Source organism: Cupressus sempervirens, chromosome 4 (assembly GCF_028749045.1).
Source record: "Cupressus sempervirens isolate cs-2001-9-10 chromosome 4, ASM2874904v1, whole genome shotgun sequence".
Lineage (NCBI taxonomy): Eukaryota > Viridiplantae > Streptophyta > Pinopsida > Cupressales > Cupressaceae > Cupressus > Cupressus sempervirens.
The window spans coordinates 163,476,714-163,503,601 of NC_143121.1; the positions used below are offsets into that span (position 1 = coordinate 163,476,714).

At 34.1% G+C, this 26,888-nt stretch overlaps 1 pseudogene across 1 annotated transcript; it reads left to right on the forward strand.

Moving 5' to 3' along the window:
* Positions 1-1,865: 1,865 nt before the first annotated feature.
* LOC149560491 (cysteine-rich receptor-like protein kinase 10) lies at positions 1,866-25,088 on the forward strand (annotated as a pseudogene). Its single transcript, XR_016364222.1, has 8 exons — positions 1,866-2,081; positions 9,702-10,287; positions 10,985-11,128; positions 11,241-11,383; positions 11,466-11,676; positions 11,753-11,987; positions 24,444-24,589; positions 24,651-25,088. The product of XR_016364222.1 is annotated as a cysteine-rich receptor-like protein kinase 10 (transcript).
* The last annotated feature ends 1,800 nt before the right edge of the window (positions 25,089-26,888 follow it).

Sequence of the window (26,888 nt, forward strand, 5' to 3'; positions counted from 1 at the left end):
TGCAATTGCTAGTAGTCGATAGGCTATATGTGAGGACTTTTTTTTTGTAAAATTATTTTTTGGTTGGAAAATTGTTAGTCTTTGACCATTAAATTGTAACCCTTGCCGTTAATACTTTTTTGACCGATTTTCATTTCATTCCACTTTTAACTCTTGTTTTATCTATTTATTGAATTTAATTAGCTATCATCTACAATGTTAACTATTGTTCAATTTTCATCTCATTTTATTTTTAACTCTTCTTTTATCTACTTATGCAATTTAATTAGTTATCATTTACATTGTTAACTATTATTTTTTCTTATTTATTTAGCTTAATTAGCTGTTATCTATAATATTAACTACTATTTTTAAAATTATTTATTTAACTTAATTAGTTATTATTGATTGTTTATTTATTGATTTTAAATATGATTTTATTTTAATTAGAAATTATTTAGAATTGGACTTATTGAGAGATTTTATTTAATTTATAATTTATAATTTATCTCTAAATTTGACTCTCTCTTTTTTTGTTTTTTTAGAAACTTAATTAATTGTTATATCCACTTTTAAGTCACATTTTTCTTCTATTTATTTAACTTTTAATTTTTAAAATTGATTGAAGTTTTAGTTTTTAAATTAACTTAATTTGTTTTTAAATTAGTTTAGCTAATAGAATATTTGTACGAGAAGTTGCTATTTTTTAATATATTTTTAAATTTCTCATATTAATTTTTCATAAAAAAAATTTTGTTTGAGATTTTTTTAAATGATTATTTTATTTATATATTTAAGTTGACAAACTTTAAATTAGTTTAATTTTCAGTTTTCATATTAGTTTATTTTTTACTATTCACTTTATACATGTTATTTTTTAGATGATATTTTAATAATATATAATAAATTAAATAAATAAATAATATTTATTTAGTTTATTGAAAGAATTAAATTTTATTTTACTTAAATTGAAAATTAATTTTAATATAATTTATGCACATTAAATTATAGTTATAAAAAATATTAGCAAAAATCTACTGATTGATAGTTGCAAGCACAAAAGCTTGGAACTACTAGTTATAATAGATTGTGGAAATTTAATGTCTATACCTCTTTCAAACTTATTTTAGATCCTACATGTATACTCTCCTTCCATATTTCATCTAAATAGCCATTCCACACAATAGGCGGCTACAGGGCACTTATATGCACCCGTAGCTAGTGTTAAATAATATAAGTGTATATTATTATTTTTGATGGAGGGCTTAGACCTGTGAGTCAACCTAGGGAGACGCAAAACTTGCGAGCTACCAAACAACGAAGGCCACCACATAGACTTTTTATATACCTGATACGGGCCCACTCATGTCTGAAACCTCTTCGTCTTAGAGCCAAAAATCACCCAGGGTACGATCCCGACCTCATCCCTTATGATGTTGGAGCCTTGCACTCAGCAAGACTTGATTCTTGTGAGCTTTTTGTGAGTCATTCAATTGCACCGATAGACCAAAGACCTATTGACAAGTCTACATTATTTTCAGTAGCATACAATGCAGATAAGTTACACCATAGACCGATTCCTACCATTACTGAAGGCTCAGCCTTGACTTTATTCATGACTTCAATTGACATTGAAACATCTCACCTAATGATAAGTAATTAAAACCCTCCAATTTTTGGAAGACTGGAACCTACGGCAACATTTTACTCTTTACTAAATTGTCAGCCTGCGCTTTTACTGGACTTTTACTGCTCACCTGAATTGAAATTTCTAAGACTTGGGTCAATATTTGCCTCAACCTGGACATTTGCTAGACTTCTTTTGACATTGAAAAATCTCGCCCAATTCAAACCTTGTAACTTCTGAGCGTTTGAGCAAATATCAAATGGGTTCAGAAGTAAAAGAGCAAGAAAGATTAACTTCTCTTCCAATCCTCCTATTTTTCCTTTTTCTAATCAACTTTCTTTCAGTAACTCGTACCTACATATATCACACCTGTAATGAATCCCCGACTTTCACCGATGGCAGCATCTATTCCACAAACTTGAATCTAGTTATCAATGATCTGTTTCAAAACGCCCCTCAAAGTTCAGGATTTAACACTTCTGAAATATCCCGACAAGATTATTGCTTCTTAAACACCAAAAATAACTCTTTATTCTTCAGCTCTGATACCACTGAAATGACCCTAGCTTTAAAGGTCGCTAAATCCCAACAATGTACTGTGGCAATTCGTCAAATAGTTTGCAAACAGGCTCTGATACCACTGAAATAACCCTGACAGATTATTGCTTTCTCCAGCACCAAAAAGTACTAAAACTTCAAAGGTTTGACATTTCGTCAAACAATTAGCAAGCAAAGTCGCTCAAAAACTAGTAATACTATGAAGTTTGTTAGGCAAGGGAGTGTCTCAAATAATACAGCAATTAGAATAGATATAACCAAGCAGTAGACAATAATGCCAATGATGTTCAGGAAAGAATCAATGTTTCCATAAACCAATAATCAAACAATGAACCCGGATTGTATAGGAATAAAAAGAAACCTGGGATTACTGGCCTCTATGGAATGTGCCGATTCTGAACTAGTCTCTTATACCCGATAGAGTCTGATGCTTTAATTCATGCTACTTCCATTATCTTTGTCGCCACAGCACATTAAGAATTCAATGGAGTCCGACCGTATTCCCTAACATGAATTTCTACCAGCTCCCAAACTGAATTCGCCTGTATCAGGGAAGTGAATCGCATGTAAATGGAACCAAATTCTACTGTCCACCCTCGATGTGGATCCCAAAATTGTAACCGAGCCGCGGTTCAATCGAGAGGCTTCAAACGCTATGACTGGTGCATGACCTCGGAGTTGTTCCGGAATACCATACATAAAAATGTATAATAATATGGGCCAACTTCGTATTTAGACCTTCACCTGAACCAATTAGAAGGTAACATACCGTCCAGCTTGGGTTTACTTGTCAATCTTACTTACTTAGATCTTAGCGGCAACAGGCTTAGTGGTCCAATCCCTCCTTCTCTGGGCAATCTCCTGTCCCTTGTAGTGTTAGATTTACATGACAATCAGTTGGAAGGCAGTATACCATTCAGTTTAGGCAAAATTAGCACACTGAAAAGATTGTACATTTCGGACAACGAGATGACTGGAGATGTTCCGTTGTCATTTGCTCAATTGTCTTCCCTTGTCAGTCTCGATTTGAGAAACAACCAATTGAATGGAAGTATTCCTTCCTCGCTCACGCTACCCTCTTCCCTGCAATCTTTCTGGATGTCCAACGACAGCATGATAGGAACAGTATCAGATCGTGTTCTCCTGCGGAACAGTTCGAGGCTGGAAGAATTAGATTTGTCTCGCAGTGGGTTGAATATCAACATTGACTCGGCGCCATGGATTCCACCTTTTCAGCTTCGAAACTTGAATTTGAGGAGTTGTAGGATTTGTCTATAAATGAATTGAATGGCCCTTTATTGGTAGATGCTCCTGTGCCTGCACAAACAAGCTTGGAGGTGCTCTCATGAATGATGACAGTAATCACCATATGCATGAAACCCGTAATCATAGGTACTGGATTTCCTGGCTAGGTAGCAAAGGAGTATTCAAGACAGCAGTCGGGAAATTCAATGACGCATTCAGCCTTGCGTAGCAAACCCTCCACTTGGTGCGTAAATACCAGGCTGGGAAAATGATCTTTGATAATCTTCAAACTCTTCTTACAAATCTAAATTGATATCAGTCTCTAGAAGCATTAAATCTGAACCACAGAAATTGGCCTTAAGCCACAAATAATCGCCTGATGAAATGACTGCAGCGTCACCTCCAATCTGCAATAATTCAGATGATATTTCACACCCTCAAAATTGCGTACCAATTGAGAGTTATCGTTCTCAATGGTCAACTGTGACAATTGCGAAAACCCTAGGTTCCACAATGCACCTGTGATTGAATCACAACCTGAAAATCAAAGAGAGATAATCAATTGCCTTATTCGAATGAAGCCTCGGGGTACCTATTTATTCTTTTCCCTCCATCCTCTCCAGAGACTTCTAGAACCTTTTTGATCTTATCCCTCAAGTGACTTTATTAAATATTTTCCAAGTCACTTTATTAAATACAAGGTTATCTTTTAATATTATTTATTTAATTAAAATAATTAATTAGTCGTCCTTGGACAACCATTAATTAAATTAATTAAATCGAACTGTCACCAAAAAATTTGGGGACATGACAGTCCGCCCTTCCTGAAATTGCTTGTCCCCAAGCAATGGCTGAACCATGAACCAATCAGTCTTCCTGGATCCCAAATGTAAATCTGTGTATCATCCCAATCCTCATCATACTCCCATGGAGAAATCATCAATACCAGTAGCTGAGAAACTGTATTCAACATACAAACAACTGACAACTCTGATGAAATTATCTGTAAACCAACTGTAGATGTCAGTAGAAGAAACCATTCTACGGAACTCAAGCCAACTGAAACATCAACTCTATCAAAACTCAAGCCCCCGTCAGAATGACACTTGCACCCAACTGCACTGTAGATATGACAACAGCTATAGGTACCTGAATTACTGCCAGCAAATCCAATCTCTGAAAAACTACTCCGGGCGTGTCGATGCGGCAAGCCGAGTAACTTGCTACTACCAGTTTTATCTTCAAAAGATGGTGCCAATCTATCCCCTAATGGATGATAAGAAACTGGAGCCAATCTACATCTGCGTGAAATAAAATCTTCTACCTCTGTGTCAAAAGAGAAATGATGAGCGTACCCTACCGTATAATGCCGGTAAGAACCTCCAAATTCTGCTGCTAGCTCATCATCACTGAACTGGTAATCAATATATGGCTCCAATCTCTGACTCCGAGTGACTGTAGGCTGGATAGGATCTCGTGCATTCTTCTCAACAAACCCTTCCTCGAGATCCCTGTGAGGTAGCATAGTAGAAAGGACCCCTATAATCTTCTCAACCAATCTGCAAATAACACTAGTATCATGGATGAGAACACCTTCTGTCACTTTATACGGGTCCAAATGAACACATGCACTATCCAACAAATACTCCATGAACGGTTTAGTGCAGTAAAAATTATAAGAGGAAGCATCAATATACTTCCCTGCACACCACAACTGATCCTCCTGTGAAGGTGGCATACCCCACTGTACCACACTATCAACTAACTGAGAAGAATCAATCTGGAAACTTGACTCTACCGGTATCCCGAACTCATTAAGACCAACTTCTTCCAAACCCTGAACATGTATGTCAGTCTCAACAATAAGCTCCTCAAAAGCTACTGTAGGAGTGTACTTACCGTCATCTACCTCATTAGACAAATGAACTGGGTCTGGGGCTGGTTTTGACCGCAAATGCTCCAACTCCACGGTCACCTCCTTCAACTGAAACTGCGACTTTTGTAGATCCCGCTGTGTGTCCTCTAACGCCTCAGTAGTCGCTATGAGCTCTTGGGAAAGCTCACTCACCTCCTCTTCACGATCCAAGAGGGCCTCATATGCTGTACTCCCCCACTAACCCAAGTGATCACGGTCGGCTACCAATCGTAAATAATCTTGCTTCAAAATCCGAACAGCTTCACGCAAGGCATGAATCTCTGCCAAAGAAAAGTAACCACCGCTGGACTCATCTGTCATAGAAGAACCCCAACCAGTAACAACCAACAATTGACGAGCAATATCAAAATGCTCACAAGCGATAGCAATGTCTCGCTCACTAACTTTCAACTGGCTAACCACATGATGGCTCTGGCTAGACTGTCTTCTATAAACTCCCTCTGACGCATTGCCTAAAGGAGTATCTTCAAAGATACTGGTCTCTGGATTATTACCATCCATATTTTTCGAATCAACTTCAAAACTCATATCAACATCCAGAATGTCAAAATCTGTAGTTCTGCTGTCAAGCTCTTCTGTACCTAAAGAAACTGTCAAAGAAGCTGTGTCTTCAAAACTGTCCATTTCATCCTCCTGGATGTCATCAAGGCCAAAATGATCCTGGGACTCATCCGTACATATGGGCAAATATGAAAAATCTCCAACACCTTTCAGCAAGAAGGGTCGTCTACATATATGAACCAAGCCCAATACCGGTGTATAAAAACTAATACCAACATCGGATGTTCTGCTGGCACAAGGAAAGACAACACCGTATACTCTGCTAATCAAATCCATGATAGCACTTAGACAATCATTGCTACCATTAAGTGTTAAAGATCTCCAGTTAACTGAATCCAAAATGCTGCTGAAATGTTCTCGAGTCCATATCCGTAAACAAGAAACAGCTGGTAACTCAAGCAAACTCCTTACCTGAGTAATGTGACCAATATCAACTAACTTCACATACCTGTCTGCCATTGTCCTTGTATCCTGGATGTGAATGCAAGATGAACTCGTAACATTATCAGCTACCATATATGATCCGTCAAGTGTAGAAAGCTGAGTGTTAGACGTACCAGATGAAATTAAACTTAGCTCCATGCCATGCTCATTCTCATGTCTCTCCCAGTCCTGTAATGCCAAAGTTGCTCGAGTGTCCTCAAGCTCGCAAGAAAGCTTGACAACTTCCTCCTCCTTCCTCCTCAAGGCATCTGAATAGTCTTTGGCAAGGCTTAGAAGATGATCACGGTCTGATAGAAGATGCAAATAGCTCAACTTCGTCGTTCCCATTCCTTCACCAATTGCATGTAAGTCACAGCAAGAAGAATTAGCCTGAACTCCCTTATGTCTTCCTTGTAACTGAACCATCTGGATGTGCTCTTCTAACATCTCTCGCATCCTGTCATGATGAGATAAAGAAGCCACAATACTATCTTTGATTACCTTCAGCTGGCTGGACAAATCATGTGAAGTACCGCCAATTTCATCCTCATGTGACGAAGCATCTAACTGAGCCTGGTACTCTTTGTTAGCAAAATCATAAATGCTCGATGTCTACTCATTTTCACCAGGTATCTCATCACCATGCACAATGACATCTTCATCATCATCTAAACTCACTTCACTGAAATCATTGCTTGTCAGAACCAAACTACCTTGAGTATCTGAGACATCACCCTTGGAAAGCTCGTATTCAATTGTCTCAACTTGAGTGTCAGGTTGACAGTTACTATCCATCAGAGTAATGTCCTTCACCGCTTCTTCCTGTGACCGAACTGAAGCCTCTGACTGGTTGCACACTTGTTTCTCGAACTCCTCATTAAGGTTCCTCGTAACATCTCTCATTGTATCTGTCAACTCTTCGTGAGAAGATTTGCCAAAATGAAATCCAGTTGATTTACTCACCTTAGCTGGGACGGACAGCCTGTCAAGCATACGGTGGTGTTTAACCAACAGTTCGAACATGTTATGTTTGATTTTTCTGAGCTCATCCTGAATGCCTGAATAGTCCTCCTTCCCACAACTCCGACTCTGAATACTGTGTCTATTACTTGTCCAAGATTGTGTCCTCGGAGACTTTGTGCTGTACCTGTCCATCTTGGTTGAAGTAGAGTGCTGATCACTCATGTAAGTCGGTTCTCACCCCACAGGATGGCAAGAAAACTGCTCTGATACCACTGAAATATCCCGACAAGATTATTGCTTCTTAAACACCAAAAATAACTCTTTATTCTTCAGCTCTGATACCACTGAAATGACCCTAGCTTTAAAGGTCGCTAAATCCCAACAATGTACTGTGGCAATTCGTCAAATAGTTTGCAAACAGGCTCTGATACCACTGAAATAACCCTGACAGATTATTGCTTTCTCCAGCACCAAAAAGTACTAAAACTTCAAAGGTTTGACATTTCATCAAACAATTAGCAAGCAAAGTCGCTCAAAAACTAGTAATACTATGAAGTTTGTTAGGCAAGGGAGTGTCTCAAATAATACAGCAATTAGAATAGATATAACCAAGCAGTAGACAATAATGCCAATGATGTTCAGGAAAGAATCAATGTTTCCATAAACCAATAATCAAACAATGAACCCGGATTGTATAGGAATAAAAAGAAACCTGGGATTACTGGCCTCTATGGAATGTGCCGATTCTGAACTAGTCTCTTATACCCGGTAGAGTCTGATGCTTTAATTCATGCTACTTCCATTATCTTTGTCGCCACAGCACATTAAGAATTCAATGGAGTCCGACCGTATTCCCTAACATGAATTTCTACCAGCTCCCAAACTGAATTCGCCTGTATCAGGGAAGTGAATCGCATGTAAATGGAACCAAATTCTACTGTCCACCCTCGATGTGGATCCCAGAATTGTAACCGAGCCGCGGTTCAATCGAGAGGCTTCAAACGCTATGACTGGTGCATGACCTCGGAGTTGTTCCGGAATACCATACATAAAAATGTATAATAATATGGGCCAACTTTCGTATTTAGACCTTCACCTGAACCAATTAGAAGGTAACATACCGTCCAGCTTGGGTTTACTTGTCAATCTTACTTACTTAGATCTTAGCGGCAACAGGCTTAGTGGTCCAATCCCTCCTTCTCTGGGCAATCTCCTGTCCCTTGTAGTGTTAGATTTACATGACAATCAGTTGGAAGGTAGTATACCATTCAGTTTAGGCAAAATTAGCACACTGAAAAGATTGTACATTTCGGACAACGAGATGACTGGAGATGTTCCGTTGTCATTTGCTCAATTGTCTTCCCTTGTCAGTCTCGATTTGAGAAACAACCAATTGAATGGAAGTATTCCTTCCTCGCTCACGCTACCCTCTTCCCTGCAATCTTTCTGGATGTCCAACGACAACATGACAGGAACAGTATCAGATCATGTTCTCCTGCGGAACAGTTCGAGGCTGGAAGAATTAGATTTGTCTCGCAGTGGGTTGAATATCAACATTGACTCGGCGCCATGGATTCCACCTTTTCAGCTTCGGAACTTGAATTTGAGGAGTTGTAGGATTTGTCTATAAATGAATTGAATGGCCCTTTATTGGTAGATGCTCCTGTGCCTGCACAAACAAGCTTGGAGGTGCTCTCATGAATGATGACAGTAATCACCATATGCATGAAACCCGTAATCATAGGTACTGGATTTCCTGGCTTGGTAGCAAAGGAGTATTCAAGACAGCAGTCGGGAAATTCAATGACGCATTCAGCCTTGCGTAGCAAACCCTCCACTTGGTGCGTAAATACCAGGCTGGGAAAATGATCTTTGATAATCTTCAAACTCTTCTTACAAATCTAAATTGATATCAGTCTCTAGAAGCATTAAATCTGAACCACAGAAATTGGCCTTAAGCCACAAATAATCGCCTGATGAAATGACTGCAGCGTCACCTCCAATCTGCAATAATTCAGATGATATTTCACACCCTCAAAATTGCGTACCAATTGAGAGTTATCGTTCTCAATGGCCAACTGTGACAATTGCGAAAACCCTAGGTTCCACAATGCACCTGTGATTGAATCACAACCTAAAAATCAAAGAGAGATAATCAACTGCCTTATTCGAATGAAGCCCCGGGGTGCCTATTTATTCTTTTCCCTCCATCCTCTCCAGAGACTTCTAGAACCTTTTTGATCTTATCCCTCAAGTGACTTTATTAAATATTTTCCAAGTCACTTTATTAAATACAAGGTTATCTTTTAATATTATTTATTTAATTAAAATAATTAATTAGTCGTCCTTGGACAACCATTAATTAAATTAATTAAATCGAACTGTCACAAAAAATTTGGGGACATGACAACTTCTTCCCATGGCCAATCTCCCAATAAGGTCTACGGTTTGGTACAGTGTACTGGAAATATAACAGCAGCGAGTTGCTCAAACTGTGTGCGGGAAGCGGATAACACTATTAAAGAGCGTTGCCCCAACGCAAAAGGAGGGAAAATATGGTTGGATGATTGCTTCTTGCGCTATGGCAGCACTAATTTCTTTTCAATACTTGATACTGATGGAGATTCTGTGTCGGAGGGGGAGATCATCGGCAGCGATATTAACGCTTTCCAGTCCACAATCAAAACCCTTCTGTCGGATCTGTTCAACAAAGGTTACGTCCCTGCAAACAAGGGTTTCGCTGCGGGATCTGCCAACTATTCTTCTTCAGGAAAGCTTTATGGTTTGGTTCAGTGTTGGAGGGACATATTAATAGAAGATTGCAGAAAATGCTTTGCTAAAGCAAGGGCACAGTTGGAGTATTCTACAAAGCAAGGGGCCGAGGTTAGGTATGGCAGCTGCATGGCGAGATATGAAGTGTACTCATTTTATTCCTCTGCTCAGTCGCCTTCTCATTCCCCTGAGGAAATTAATCCCCTGCCTCCAACCTCAAAGAGTATGAGCTCCTCCTCTACCTATTCAAACTTTTTCTTGTTGGGGTGCTGGGTTTTGTTCATTGGAATTTTTAGTGGAATGAGAAACAGTTTTTGAGTAGATAATTGTATAAAAGATATTGTATTGTATTTGTCACATTACATGTTACATGAGTTATTTCTGTTGTTTCCTCCTTTTATATAAGTAGATTAGTCTTAAATTATCAAGAGTGTTACAGTAAATGATTTAGAAAACAGATCACATTTTATCATTCTAAATACGAAAAGAGAGTTCTCCAGTCAAAGTTTACTATTAGATAAATCTACAATTTAGATTAAAGTAATAGCTAACTTATAAAAAGCACGTTCAGTCCATTTCATAACGTTTATTATTTAATATTTTCTGTTTGGTCCATGATTGGATAGCTAGGTCAATCTTTTAGATGCAAAAGCCATTCTACAGTCAGAAGCTTAACTTGTCATTAACACGTCATATATAATATTTTATGAACTTCTTTTTAATAAGATATTAAAAATACAACCTCTTCTATATTTTATTTTATGTTTTCGGTTGTAGCCATTAGCTAGATGCTACAGTTATGAGCAGATGTAATTCTTTAACGTGAATGGAGCTATCTCAATTATCTTATTCTAATGTTCATTTTTGAAAATATTATAGTGCCACTGGCCACAATCCTAATTATTGACTGTATTGTACAGAGAAGTCCTCAAAAACATTACCAATAGTTTTAGGCTCTGTGGGAAGCAGCATTCTGGTGCTCTTTATTTGTCTGATTGTATGGAGAAAAGTAGTTAAATCTACCCTATTTGGAAAGGCAATAACTACTCTTACAACCAACCAAGGTGTTCTCTCTGAAATCCATTTCTATTTCAATATTCCTCTTGCTGTTGTAGTCTAGTGTGATGAATAGACTAAGCTTACCCATTTTACTCTTATTGTTTTGTAATGCTACAGAAAGGGGTGAATTATCCCCTGTATCTGAGTTGCTTATTCACGAGCATAAATTTGTATTTAGATTACAAGCATTGATAGAAGCCACAAAAAATTTCCATGACCACAACAAGCTTCGACAAGGAGGGTTTGGTGTTGTGTACAAGGTAGTTATATATTTCATTCTAGTCTAAACTAGAGTTAGTTTAACAACACATGGTGAGATCTAAATCTGTCTTTTATGTTCAGGGACTAACTAGGGATGGAAATTTGATAGCAGTAAAGAAACTTTATGCCAAATCTACACAAGGCAAAACAGAGTTTATGAATGAAGTTAAATTTGTGACGAATGTTCAACACAGAAACCTTGCAAGGTTGTTAGGATGTTGCATGGAGGAAAATGAAAGGTTGCTTGTGTACGAGTATTATCCCAACAAAAGTTTGGACAACTTTCTCTTTGGTAAGTTTTCATAATATCTTAATTTGCTCTGGAATAGATGAAGAGGTGACTAATGTGTTAAGAATAGGAATAACAGATCCAGAGAAATGCAGAGAGCTAGATTGGCAAAAACGTTATAATATCATCATTAGAATTGTTCGTGGGCTTCTCTACCTTCATGAGGACTCACCTGTACGAATCATTCATAGAGATATAAAGGCAAACAACATTCTGCTTGATCACAAAATCACTCCAAAAATAGCTGACTTTGGCTTAGCAAGATTTTTCTCTTAGGATGAGACGCATATCCATACAATAGTTGCAGACACATGGTAAGCATCATGGTGATTATGGACTTTACCTGATTTTAAGTATAGATTGCTAATGGTTAACCATTTGAAGTTTTATTTTCTAAATTATATAATTATTATATTCATGCATCAGTTATTTTTTGTTTGCAATAATTTAGAAAATCTTGCTTGAAATAATTGAAGTGTGAAATGTAAATTTTAGGTTTGTTCTGAATAATTAGGAAAAGTAAAACATATTGTTAGACAAGTAATTATTTGTTAAATCAGTTGTTAAATTGAAAGAGATAAAAGAACAGAGTGATGATCCAATTGTCTGACAAACCATGTATACACATATCTGCAATGAAATATTTTATATAATTGAACTCTTCTAATTTTCTTAAGATAGATTCATCATTGGCTGAAATCCTGGATAAAAAGAATTAGAAAAATTAAAGAGCAGGAAAGATACAGAACAAAATAGTAAAATAACTCGGTATGTTATTCATCAATAGAATACAAATATATAACATTCAACTGACCTCAATAAGGTCTTACAAATATTCTAATAGAGACGAGATCAAACTCAATGAATCAAAAACATATTTACACTAAACTAGAGACTCTTAACAGTTCAAATATAAAAGATGTAGAAATCTTATTTGATTCTTGTTTCAACTAACTTTTAGGACATTATATTCTAAAAAACTGTCAATGAAAGTGGGACTATTTAACCTCTATTTTACAGTCACAACCATTAACCTGGACATATTTTTTAATTTTCTATTTTAGATTTCATTTTTGAATTTTTCCAAATACAAGAAAGATCAAACTAAATTTTAAAAAACACTTTTTATAATAGCTGAACGCATTCTAATAATTGTTATAATACTTGTTGGTTTAATTTTCAATTTTTTTTTGCCTATATCACATCAATAGTTGCAAAGTTGAAATTGTCAGTGGAGATGACTACTATTCATGATAGAATAAAATGTATTCCTTGAACCTAAAAAATATCCAATCATTTGATGCAACATCAATGCACAAGCATGGTCTCATTTTTTAATATTTTAGGACACCTTGATTAAAAACAATGCTAATATGACATTATGTTTCATGGTCTAAAGTTAAAATTTTAGATAGAAGCAAGGATTCCTAGAATTTGACCAAATTCCCTTTCCTAGTTTTGTACTATACTCAACAATATAATATCAATATTACCACGCACACTCAAAATATTAATGGAATTTATTGTAAGAACTGCCAAACATAAAAATCAACAACTAATTCTTGAGGGTTTTACTTGATGACAAAAACTTAGGGAATATTGCATACACCCATCTAAAGGAATGCCTTTTTCATCCACAAGAAACAAATAAGATGCTTGCCTATACTATTGTCTGTCAAACACATCCTCACTTTCTCCCCAAATGCTACAAGCAAACTTCATTACCCATAGTTTTGAAATGTCTCCAACTGGAGCATTTCTTGGCATAGCATCTAATTATAGAAATTGGAATTCAAATTTCTATTCCTTTAAGAAATATTGGAAAAAAAAAAACTAAGTCCAAACACATACAAGTCCAAAAGTAATTCATGATTAATGGTCATTAGACAAGATTTTGATTAGTCTTTGCATTAAGACAAACCCCAAAGCAGTAATAAATATGCAATGAATCTCTATCAATCAATTGTTAAATAGCAACAAAAGCAATAAAATCCCATTAGTGCAAATCTTGAGTTAGAGTACATAACTTGACCTTAATAGAGTATGGATGTTGATTCTTCTCAGTTTTCAAAGTACTTTTGACACACATAGAAAAATTACCCCTTAACATGGACTGAGATATTGTTCGAAGTATTAGAGTTCTGGAAGGTTGGGGGGGGGGGGGGGTGTGTGAATTAGAACATGCTGATTTTACTTAATCAATTTTCAAATTCCAACTTTAAAGATTCATAAATTGAATGTATTCAAATCTTACTCAAATAAATATCATTCACCATGCATGAATATGAAAAACAAGAACTCACAAAATATAGAGACGTATTTTTCCAAGTGGGAAACCCTCAAAATTCCTCAAAAAGGATTCATCATAGGGAGAAAAACCACTCCATGAACCTGTAATCTTTATTGAGCTTCAACTCTTTACAATTAGCAGCAACAATTGCTTGGGAATTCAACCCTGTCTGCCTCTTTTTAATGATATTACAACCTTACATACACATATAACTATATGTAATAAATCATACACCTATACATGTAGATAAGTTTATAACCAACCCTTTTAGCTTTTTACAACTTCAAACATATTTTGTGTCTCTTCCTTTATATCACTGTATCACTCTGATACATTCATATTTTTACAATAATCTCTTTCAATAGAGATGAGATTCATATAGAATTAGTTATAAAAAACAAGCTGAACTAGTTAGGGCTGTTTCAAAAATGCCCTTATTATATGCAGCTTCAAAACAAACTATTATTAGTTATGCCACAAAATTCTTCATGCCTTTTGAATACCAGCCTTATAAACAACAAATTGTGCCAAAAAAACTTACAGCTTTTCTTCAAATTCTTCAAAAATAGCCATTAGGGTTTGTAAGAAACCCCAAAAAAAATTGCCTTTGAAATAAATGAAAGACCTTCAAAAATTGCCATTTAGGGTTCGAACCAAAAACCCTCCAACATTTTTGATATGAAACTTCTTTTTTTTTAAAGATACTAGATTTGAAAAAGAAAAAGAAACTTCCATATTTTACACAGGAAGACAAATAGAAAATTTGCCTTTGAAAACATTCAAAAAACCTTATTCTACTTTTCAAAAAGGAATTTTGAATAGACTGAAATAGTCATACCTATTTTTGCTTTTACCTCCTTTTTTAATGAAACCCTTTGTTCATAGTAAAGACCTTATTCTTCATTTTGCCTTGGCCATTCATGCAATCACAAAAGAAGTAGATAAATGAGCAACTATACAAGAATAGAAATTCATCAAATCTTTCAAAGCAACTTTACCATACAACAAAACCTTTTATATTTCTTTTCACAAGGCAACGAGAAGAAACACTCTTTCCGTATTCCATCAATGAAGTGCAACAAAACTCTTTCCACATTCCAAATCACTTTTCACATTAACTCATACTTGTCAAACAAGAACAAAATTATAGCTTTGCATGATAAAGACCCCACAAAAATCTTTCAAAAATTCTTTCACAAAGCAGCAAGATCCTTCTCATATATTTTACACAGAGAACAAAAGAAGAAATTCCAAATACATTCGCAAAGAAGAAACAAATGCCCACAACAAAAACTCCTTTTTAGTTTCCTTTCAAGTCTGCCATAGAAACCTTACACCTAGCAAGACATGCAAACTTTTATTAAATGCCATGTATTGTTCATGTTCAATGTTTTAAAGTCTTATATACTATTCACCAGTACCTTTGTCTTGCCACATTTCAAACTTATTTTCGTTTTGCCTTTGTCACGTGTTTATGCCACATTTTGCCACCTTTGTGTTATCAAAAAATTTACCATCTTCAAAAGCATGGTCAACAATCTCCCCCATTTTTGGAGGCAAAAATTTTCACCATCTCATATATACAAGATGAAAAAGAAAAAGTAGAATTCAAATTTCTTCTCATATATATAAGATAATGAACAAATATGCAAGTAGATCACTATCACTGAAGAAAGAATATAAAGCTGAACATAGATGTTGATCACATAATATGCTGAACCACAATGCTGATACAAAACTGGTCGTTGAAGAATGCTGAACACATAGAACACTAATCACAATATAACCAATATAACACTGATCACAATATGCAATGCAGATTACCATATGCAACCAACTAAATATGTCAACTGAACCAACTAATAAAAAATGTCAACTAATGAAAAATTACCAACTGATGAATATGCTAAACAACTAATGGAAGATATGCCGAACAACTGAAATAACCAATTGATATCTCCACCAATTTTTTTTGACCATCTACTTTTAATATAGAAGAAAATTTTATGTATAGGAGTAGAAATGTAACACAAAATTTATATGCAATTTTTTTTTATATCAACATTGATTGAGAGAAAACTCCCAATCAAGTTCTTAAGCACTCAAAAGAGTCCCTAGGTAGAGCTTTAGTGAAAATATCTGCTACATGTCCTTGAGTGGGCACATAGATCAACTTGAATTTATTATTAAGAACTTTAATACATTAAAAGTGAAGTTTAATGGCCACATGTCTTGTCTGTGAATGCATTACTAGATTTTTACTTAACTAAATAACACTCATATTATCACACATGATAGAGATAGGTTTTGGGACTTGAATTCCTAAATAAGTCAATTGATAATCCATCCAAATCAGCTGAGTACAATAGGCAGTAGCAGCAACATAATTAGATTCACATGTAGACAATGTAACACAATCTTGTTTTTTAATATGCCAAGCAACTAAGCAATTACCAAGGAAGAAAGTTGCACCAATAGTACTCTTTTTGTCATTAGCTCCACCCCAATCTGCATTAGTATAACTAGAAAGTGTAAAATCATTATTGTGAGGATACCATAAACCAAAATCAAGTGTACCTTGAATGTACTTTAGAATTAGATTTACTGCATTAAGATGGGATTGTTTTGGATTAGATTGAAATCTTGAAACCATGCATTCTGCTTGCATTATATCAGGTCTAGATGCTATAAGATATAATAGGCTTCCAATCATGGATCTATATATAGTTTGATTTATAGAAGGTGAGTCATCATTCTTCATTAGTTTGCAGCCTGTCTCCATAGGAGTACTTACTAGTTTACAATCAACCATATTAAACTTCCACAACATTTCATTTGCATATTTTGTTTGAGAAAGAAAAAGCCCGTGTTCAAGCTGTGAGACTTGCAGTCCAAGAAGAAATGTGAGCACACCCAATAAAGACATTTCAAACTCAAATTCCATAATTCTTGAAAAATGTTTTTGCTGATTCATCATTAGTAGACCCGAAAATAATATCATCTACATAGATTTCTACTGCAAAGATGTCATCATTTATGACTTTGATATACAAAGTGCTATCTGGTTTTCCATGAGAAAATCAATTTTCAATTAGATGTTTATCCAACTTGGAATACCAAGCTCTAAGAGCTTGCTTTAAACCATATAATGCCTTTTTGAGTCAATAAATATGATTAGATTTGTCAGAAGATTCAAATCCTTTTGGTTGTTCCATATAGACTTCCTCTTCAAGATACCCATTCAAGAACATGTGGTTTTAACATCCATTTGGTAAATAGTAAACCTTTTTATAATTGACATATGCAAGAAAGATTCTGATTGATTCCATCCTTGCAACTGGTGCAAATGTTTCACCAAAATCAATTCCTTCCTACTAAGCATATCATTTGCATACAAATCTAGCTTTATTCCTTATAACTTTTCCATCTTCGTTCAATTTGTTACAAAACACCCATTTTCCACCTATGACATTTTTGTCATCAAGTCTAGGAACAAGTTCCTAGGTCTTATTTTTCTCAATTTGGTTTATTTCTTCTTGCATAGCATTTTGCTAATAGGAGTCTGATAAGGCTTCAAAAATTGTTTTGGGCTCGAAATCTAATATCAAATAGAAATGTTCAACAATATTTTCTTATTCATCTATCTTGGCCTTTCTTCTAGTCAAGATTCATTTTTGTACATCTCCAATAACTTGAGACTCGGGATATCTCTTAGCAATTATCTTAGATGAAGTTTTTATTTTTGAACTAGTAATTGTTACTTTGGGACTTGAATAGTTCTTTTATTCAGTTTCATCAACAATTTTAGGCAATATTTTCAAGATTTTCATCATGCAAAGTTTTTTATTTTTGGAATGATGCTTCTTCAGGATCCTCTTTATTATTGCAACATACAAATTTTTTTATCAAATACAACATTTATGGCTTCCACTATCTTATTCAACCTCTTGTTATAGCATTTATAACCTTTTCTGTGTGTAGAGTATCTAAGAAAAGTTTCTTCATTAGATTAACTGAAATTTTGTAAAGAATCATCATTTTTTTTGATGAAGCATTTATAGCCAATTTTTTTTTTTTTTTTTTAACATTAGCTGTTTTGCCATTCCATAATTCATATGGAGTATGGGCTATTCTAACTCTTATTTGTGCTTAGTTTAGAATGTAGACGACTATATGAACAACTTCTTTCTAGAATTTGTGAGATAGTTTTGCTTCCTTTAGCATAGTTCTAGCCATTTCTTTAACTGTTCTATTTTTCCTTTCCACAACACCATTTTGCTATGGTGTTCTAGTAGTAGAGTATTGTCTTTTAATGCCATGTTTCTCACAATACTCAATGAATTCTTGAGAAGTGAATTCTCCACCCCTATCAGAGTTTAAACATTTTAACTTCAAATCAGTTTCCCTTTCAACCATTTTTCTAAAATTTTTGGAATGATCAAAGGCTTCTGATTTGTGTTTTAGAAATGCTACCCAAACCATTCTTGAATAGTCATATATGAATAACATAAAATATTTCTCACCATTTAATGTTGCAGTTTTAAATGGTCCACATAGATTAGTATATATAAGTTCAAGTGGTCTATTTGATAAGTATTCTTTTGTTTTAAAAGATACTCTCATTTGTTTTCCGTTTACACATTCTTCACAGATATTCACTAGTTTTCTAATTTGTGGTAATCCTCTAACTTTTTTCATTCTTACTAATTCTAACAAGATTGTCAAAGCTAAGATGTCACAATCTTTTGTGTCACAACCAATTTTCTTCTACCTAACTCATAAGACAAGTATTAATCAATGATGTTTCTTAAATAGTAGAATCAATCAAGTTATAAAGATTACCACCTATCCTTAGGCCACTAATAATTACTTTATCCCTTCCATTTTTTATAAAGCATCCTTTAGCATTAAAGTAAATAGAATACCCACTATAAAAAATCTAACTAACATTTAATAGATTATGTTTCAAACCTTCTACAAAGTATACATCATGAATTGGTGTATCTTTATTTAAAATTATTGAGCCTCTTCCTATTATATAGGCTCCTAAATTATCACCAAAGCGAACAAGACCTCCATCAAAATCTTCTAGGGTTTTGAGCTTACTTTTACACCTAGTCATATGATGTGAGAAACCACTATCCAAAACCCATTTTGGAGGTTTTTTAGCAAATAGGGTTGTTTTAACAATTCAAGATTTTTTAGATGTCTTAACTTGTTTCCAAATCTATTTTGGTATTAAATTTAGTTTGCACTAATTTGCATAATGACCATAGTGAAAACATCTGAAACATCTGATGATTCTTTTCTTACCTTGACTGGTACTATTTTTATAGAAAATTGCCTTATGCCCCAAGAAATTACAGTTAAAGCAATAACTTTTGAAGAAGAATTTAGTTTTCTGTTTAGAAAACTCCTCAAATGAATATTGCAAAGCATTCAGTTTTTTATCCTTTTCTTCAAGTAAGATTTTGTGATTTTCTATAATTTGATTTGCTTCTTTTAACTCTTCTTGAAGTCTTTTATTTTCATTCTCATGATTTGAAATTAACTTCTTTAATCTTTTAACTTCTTGCAAAGATTTGAGAAGTTCTTCTTCAAGATCAATTTCTTCATCTGAATCAGATGAAGATTCGGGTTTAGGAGTGTTAACTATTTCAGCTATGAACAACCTTTCCCATTCTACATCAGCATCACTTGACTCTTCATTTGAGTCTTCTTTTCATAGAAGACTCTTCTTTTTGATATCCTTGAATCTTTTGATTTGATTCCAATGATTCTTTTTCAAAAACTTTTCAATTTTCTCATCACAATCTTCTAGTTCTACATTTGGACATTTTGCAGCAAAATGTCCTAACTGACCACAGCTGAAACATTTTGGTTTTCCTTTGTATTTCTTTCTCATTTTCCTGACTAATTAGGCTTCTAGAGCATCTTTTAAGTCTGAATCACTCTCTTCAGCCTTAAAGGCTGTCTCTTTTGATGTAGAACTAGCTTGATTGCTAATTATCATTTCATATGCAGTTAGGGTTCCTTGTAATTGATGCAGAGTCATTTTAGAAAAAACTTTTCTTTTCTTCTAAAGTAGAAATTTTAGTTTCAAAATTAGGAAAAATTGACCTAATGACTACGTCATGTTCTTCAATTTTTTCATCTAGACCTTTGCTGAAATATTTTCATCAATTCTTAAGAAATATGCTGAAATATTTTCATCTTCATTCATTTTCAAATTATCAAACTGCGTTTTGAGAGTTAACAATTTTAACTCTTTTTAACCTTTTCATCTCCTTGATAGTTCCATTTTTTTCCAAACATCATTTGCTGATTTATAGTAGACTACTTTAGCAAACACATCTTTGGTGAGACCACATAGAAGAGCATATCTTTCCTTTTTATCCAATTCATATGTCAATTTATCATTAGCATTAGTAGGTATTGTTGGTGGGACAATATACTTTGTAATAACAACATCCCACATTCTAACATCTAAAGAATGTATAAATGCCTCCATCATAACTTTTCAAGAAACATAGTCATTACCATCAAATAGTGGAGCCTAGTTAAGAGAATCTCCTTTAGCTTGTGCTAAAAGTTCCAATAAAAATCCCTAGAACAATTCCTAAGAGGAATCCTATGCTCTGATACCACTTGTTGGAAGTATTAGAGTTCGGGGGGGGAAGTGTGTAAATCAGTGACACTGCTTTTACTTTATCAATTTTCAAATTCCAACTTTAAAGATTCATAAACTGAATGTATTCAAATCTTACTCAAATAAATATCATTCACCATGCATGAGTATGAAAAACATGAACTCACAGAAGATAGAGACATGTATTTTTCTTAGTGGGAAACCCTCAAAATTCCTCAAAAAGGATTCGTCATAGGGAGAAAAAATGACTCCATGAACTCGTAATCTTTATTGAGCTTCAACTTTTTACAATTAGCAGCAACAACTACTTAGGAATTTAACCTTGTCTGTCTCTTTTTAATGATATTACAACCTTACATACACATATAACTGTATGTAATAAATCATACACCTATACATGTAGATAAGTTTATAATCAACCCTTTTAGCCTTTTACAACTTCAAGACTATTTTGTGTCTCTTCCTTTATACCATTGTATCACTCTCATACATTCAGATTTTTACAATAATCTCTTTAAATAAAGATGAGATTCGTATGTAATCAGTTATTAAAAAAAATAGAACTAGTTAGGGCTGTTTCAAAAATGCCCTTGTTATATGCAATTTTAAAACAAATTGTTATCATTTATGCCATGGAATTATTCATGCCTTTTGAATACTAGCCTTATAAACAACAAATTGTGCCAAAAAAACATCCAGCTTTTCTTCAAATTCTTCAAAAACAGCCATTAGGGTTTGTACGAAACCCCCAAAAAATTGCCTTTGAAATAAATGAAAGACTTTCAAATATTGCCATTTAAGGTTCGAACTAGAAACCCTCCAACATTTTGATTTAAAACTTCTTTTAAAAAAGAAAAATACTGGATTCGAAGAAGAAAAGGAAACTTCCATATTTTACATAGGAAGGCAAATAGAAAGATTGTCTTTGAAAATATTCAAAAAACCTTATTCTTCTTTGCAAAAAGGAATTTTGAATAGATTGAAAAGTCATACCTACTTTTGCTTCGACCTCTTTTTTTTAAGGAAACCCTTTGTTCATAGTAAACACCTTATTCGTCTTTTTGCCTTGGCCATCCATGCAATCACAAAAGAAGCAGATAAATGAGCAACTGCACAAGAATAGAAATTCATCAAATCTTTCAAAGAAACTTTACCATACAACAAAACCTTTTATATTTCTTTTCACAAGGTAGGGAGAAGAAAAACTCTTTCCATATTTCATCAGCAAAAGGCAACAAAACTCTTTCCATATTCCAAATCACTTTTCACATTAACCAATACTTGCCAAACAAGAACAAATTTATAGCTTTGCATGACAAAGACCACACAGAAATCTTTAAAAAGTTCTTTCACAGAGCAACCTCATATATTTTATGCAGAGAACAAAAGAAGAAATTCCAAATACATTTGCAAAGAAGAAACAAATACCCACAATAAAAACTCCTTTTTAGTTTCCTTTCAAGTTCGCCATAGAAACATTACACCTGGCGAGACATGCAGACTTTTATTAAATGCTATGCGCCAATACCTTTGTCTTGCCACGTTTCAAACTTATTTTTGTTTTGCCTTTAACACCACGTAAAACATGTTTTCAAACTTTCCTTTGCCATTATCAAAAAATTTGCCATCTTCGAAAGCATGGTCAACAGATATATGCTTCCTAAGTTTTTAAAAATATCAAGGTCTGGTTTACTTAATAGGTTTGAAGGATTTTTATTTTTCATCAGGTCGCTAGTGCCCCAAGATCTCCTAATAAAGATGTGTACTCCTTTGCAATGTAACGTTCTCAAGGATTGGTGGTGGCTGGAGAAATTTTTGTTTTGCAGCTTCCCCTTAAAAAAAATCTACCTTCAAATTCTCCTAGCCTTAAAATTGAACCCTCGACTTAACAATAAGTGGAACTGTAGGTTTTCAGAGAAGACATAGATCAACTTAAGTTCGCAAATTTGGAAATCCAAAGCAGAGGCAAATGCTCAGATTTTGTTGTGGAAAGTTTTACATCAAAAATTACCAGTTGGTGACAAATTAAGATTCCTTTCCATGAAAGCCAATTCTTGCCCTTTTTGTCATCAACCTGAAAATTTGAAACATATCTTTTGGAGCTGTCCTAGAGTAAGAAAGAAATGGAATGTTATATTTCAGCGTTTTCCTGCTATTTTTTATCATATTTTGAAATGGAAGGAGGCAATCTTCGGGATTGGTTTTCATAAGAACATAGTTTTAGATTCTATGCGGCAATGCATTTTGTTACATATATGGAAAAGTAGATGTCGAGCACTTTTTACTAATCATTGTTTGCATCAAGAAATAGATATTCTAGTGTTTTACTCAGACATGTTATTTGAACTAGTTTATCTATGTTCACAGCTGAAGATTAAGTGTAAAGATGGAGCATGATATCAGAGACAGCTAGATGAGATTAAATATCAGTTTTTGCAGCTACAGGAAGGTGAAATAAAATGTTCCAGGCAGCTTCAGCAATTTCTTAGTTTCAGAGTCTAATTGTTCTTTTATGTGACAATTTGGCTGATTATTTGTCTTAGTGAGTCTGCTGTTCTAAGCCTTGTGGCTGGTTAAAGTTATGTTGGTTCAGCATGTTTTGTCCTAAAGATTCATAACTGTAACTATTTATTTTGTAATTCTTTCAGCTTTCTTCAATTTAAAAAAAAAAAGGTTTTTAAAATAAAAGTGCAGAAATTTTATCCAAACAAATTTCAAGAAACATGCAGGCACTACTGAAACCTCAAATATCTTAGGCCCATAATATTCATCAAAGTACTACAATGACTTTTGCATAGAAAAATGCAGGACAGAAAAGCTTTTCGAATGTCAGAATTTTGCCTTAAAAACAACGTAACACACTATTGACACACAAGGAATACAAATCCTTATTTCTTTACAGGCTGTCAAATAATCCTCGACAAACAATCAAATATTCTTGTAAATGTGCTTCAACAATGATCAGAAAACCACACACAGGTATCCTCGAAAACCAAAAGACTATACCAAAACAAGCAACTAGCTGTAAAGAATGAGATTAAACTGCCCACCATGCTTTATTTCGCCATTCTATTACTTCTTATCAATCACCCCAAACCAAAGAGCAACATAACCAACAAAACAACCCATTCTATATAAGCAACATTTTCTCAACAGGGGCAACAAATTACTATATATTCATTATACTAGAACAAGAACTGAAAGATAATCACAGCATACTAGAATAGTACATCGATCGGTTTTGAAGCATTCCTTGCAAAATTCTTTCCACCACTATATCTGTTCAGTTATACATATAAAATAAATGTAGTGACATGGCCATAAAAAGAAATGACTGCTACAAAGACAAAATATACCAGAAGAACCAAAAAATTACAAATATTTAAAACCCACTACAGAAAAATATAAACCCCAATGTGCAAAAGCTAACCAATCCAACATATAGCGTCCAATTTCTTTGTTTTCTTGACTAATGTTTATGTAAAGTTTATAATTCAGATCGCTTCAAATTACAATAAAGTGCCTACGACTTTAACTGCCTAACTACAAGGTTTTGCCTCAGTATTATTTAATGAATTTCAGACCTCCATTTTTTTAAGAATATAATATCGAATGTGGCTGCATCAAATTGTTTTTCATCCATAAAAAAAGTGAGGACTGGAGGCATCTCAGTTCATAGTTTTACCCATTTTGGCAAATAAACTACATTTTTAATTGATATGTTTTTTTTTTTTCCTTTTGTTTCATTTAGGACTACAACACAGTCTTTTTGAACTAACCTTACTAAGCTTTACTGCCAATTTACTGTTAACAATTTCAATTCAAATGTAGGGGCTACATGGCCCCAGAGTACTTAATGTGAGGGCAGCTATTAGTTAAAGCAGACGTTTATAGTTTTGGAGTGCTGGTACTTGAGATCGTCACTGAAAAAGAAGCACTAATATTCTTCTTCCATACCAAATGGAAAGCCTCATTTGCCATAACTGTAACTTTTCAAATTTCCCGCCAGAGTCTTGTGGTTTAATGGCATGTGATGCAGGCATGGAAAGAATTCATGGGAGGAAGTGGTTTGGGTTTGGTAGATTCAATGGCATCAAAAATCAATGAGGAGCAGGCATTAAGATGCATTCATGTTGGCCTTTTGTGTGTACAATCAGATGCAAAACTTTGTCCTGCTATGTCTAATGTTGTTATGATGCTCTCTCGCGGTAAGGCAAAATTGCCAAATCCTTCTAGGCCCGCGTTTGTAAATAGTAGCAAGATTCATGCTTCAAAATAATAACGTTCCAGAAATATGGGGCCACTAGCTCATCTTCATCAGGGATCATTCGTTCAGTAAAGGAAGCTTCCGTTACAGAAATTGAAGCTAGATAAATTTGCATACCCTAAATTATCGAGTTCCCATGAAAACAACAGGTTGACCACAGGAGGCCGTCTAGGATTGCCCAAAAGAGTAAGTAGAAACACAAATATGGATTCCAGAGTGCTCATGGTTTATATCACTTTGTATGTAATTGTAGTTGGTTTAATCTAGTACGGTTTAGCTGATTTCTTCTTCGAAAAGCGGTGGAAACAAGTTAGAATATATAGCAAGTATAAAGTAGTGAAAGCAAGTAGAATAATATTTAGATAGCTGGGGAAATAAGTCAATATATATATAGATGTCTACAATTCTGTTCTTATATTAGAGATTATATCTCCGTGTGCAATGGGTAAGTTCAAGAAGTTTAATAGGTTAAGGAATATTTTAATTATCTTTAAGTACATTTGTGTGCTAGATAAGATCATTTAGAAAGAATATTGTGTGACAAGGTCTTAAGGACTCAATATTGAAATAAGAATGAGATGTGTATGCATATGAGTTGGATATGGTAAGAGAATTAGAGAGGAAGATAAATATATTTAAATAAATAATGAGAGAGTTAATGGACAAAAATAGGGAGGAGAGAGTAGACGAAAAATATAAAGGGTTGGAGAGACATGAGGTTATGATTGTTTTATTAGGATGAAGAGGATTGCATTTATTTGGGTTGTTAGATTTATTAATTATTAATTATATTCCTTCAATCTCTTATTTTTAAGAGTGTTGACATATAAGAACATTGAATTGTAATATAATGGGAAAATGTCCAACTTTTAGGTATAAGTGGTGGTTCATTATAGACTAAATTAGAGTCTTCAAATGTCTTGTATTTGTTGCCTTGTATCATGTGAATCCATTTTATTTTATATTTACCAAATATATGGCTCAAAATATATTTCTAGTAAATAATTAAGATTATTCCTTTTGATTTTACCTTTAAAATGAGCCTACTTTTGTGAAAAATAGTGGAAAACTCCACAAGTTACTCTTTCTTGCTTAAAATACTAATTTTTAAAAAAAGTCTAACTAAAAAGGTTAGAAATGCTAAAAATTTGGAGCACACATAACTTAAGGGCTAGTTTGTTCATGGGATAGGCACATGTTATTATGGATTTTTTTATTGTTGCATTTGTTATTCTAGACTCGTTTGGTTTGACAAAATTAATTCTACATTTTTAATTCTAAATCTATTTGGTTCAACAAAACTAATTCTGGATTTGTTATTCATAGTGCCATTTAGTGGCAACAATAGATGATTTCTTTTGTTCAATTGATTCAAAGAAGAAATTCTTCGTGCAAGAGCCGCAAAATTATTTTGTAAGGTAACCTTCAGTATAATATGGCCTTTATTAGATTGCTTTATAGATCTATATTGAACCATATAAATGAAACATAAACCATCAAAAAATTTCCCCTTTACTCAACCTCAAAATCGACAATCTAAAATATCATCTTTGTTAATTGTCTACACATTCACATATCCAAGTGGTGAAGACTTTATAGATCTGTGTGTCGACTATTACCATGGAAATGGTTGCAGAAGAAAATAACCCGTTATGTAGTTTATGTCTCCTTTGGCAGCTTCTTGTGACTTAGATGATATTTGTGCCTTGATCGAAGTTCCTATAATGGCAAATGTGACAAAATTTTGATAGTATTCTAATAGCACTAGATTAAGTGGATTTTCATCAAATATTAGGCACAAAAGAAATCAGTCTAGTAGTGGATCAAGTGGAATTGAATTTTTCATCAAATATGAAAAAGTTAAAATTGGAATAGGAATTGGTACTCCAAATTCCACCTATTTAGGTGGAATATAAAATGCTCATTTTTGGGCCAAAATTGGAATATGTATTCCCATTCTCAACTATAATTTGGTACACCCAAATGGAGGATTTGAGATTTTTAGAATT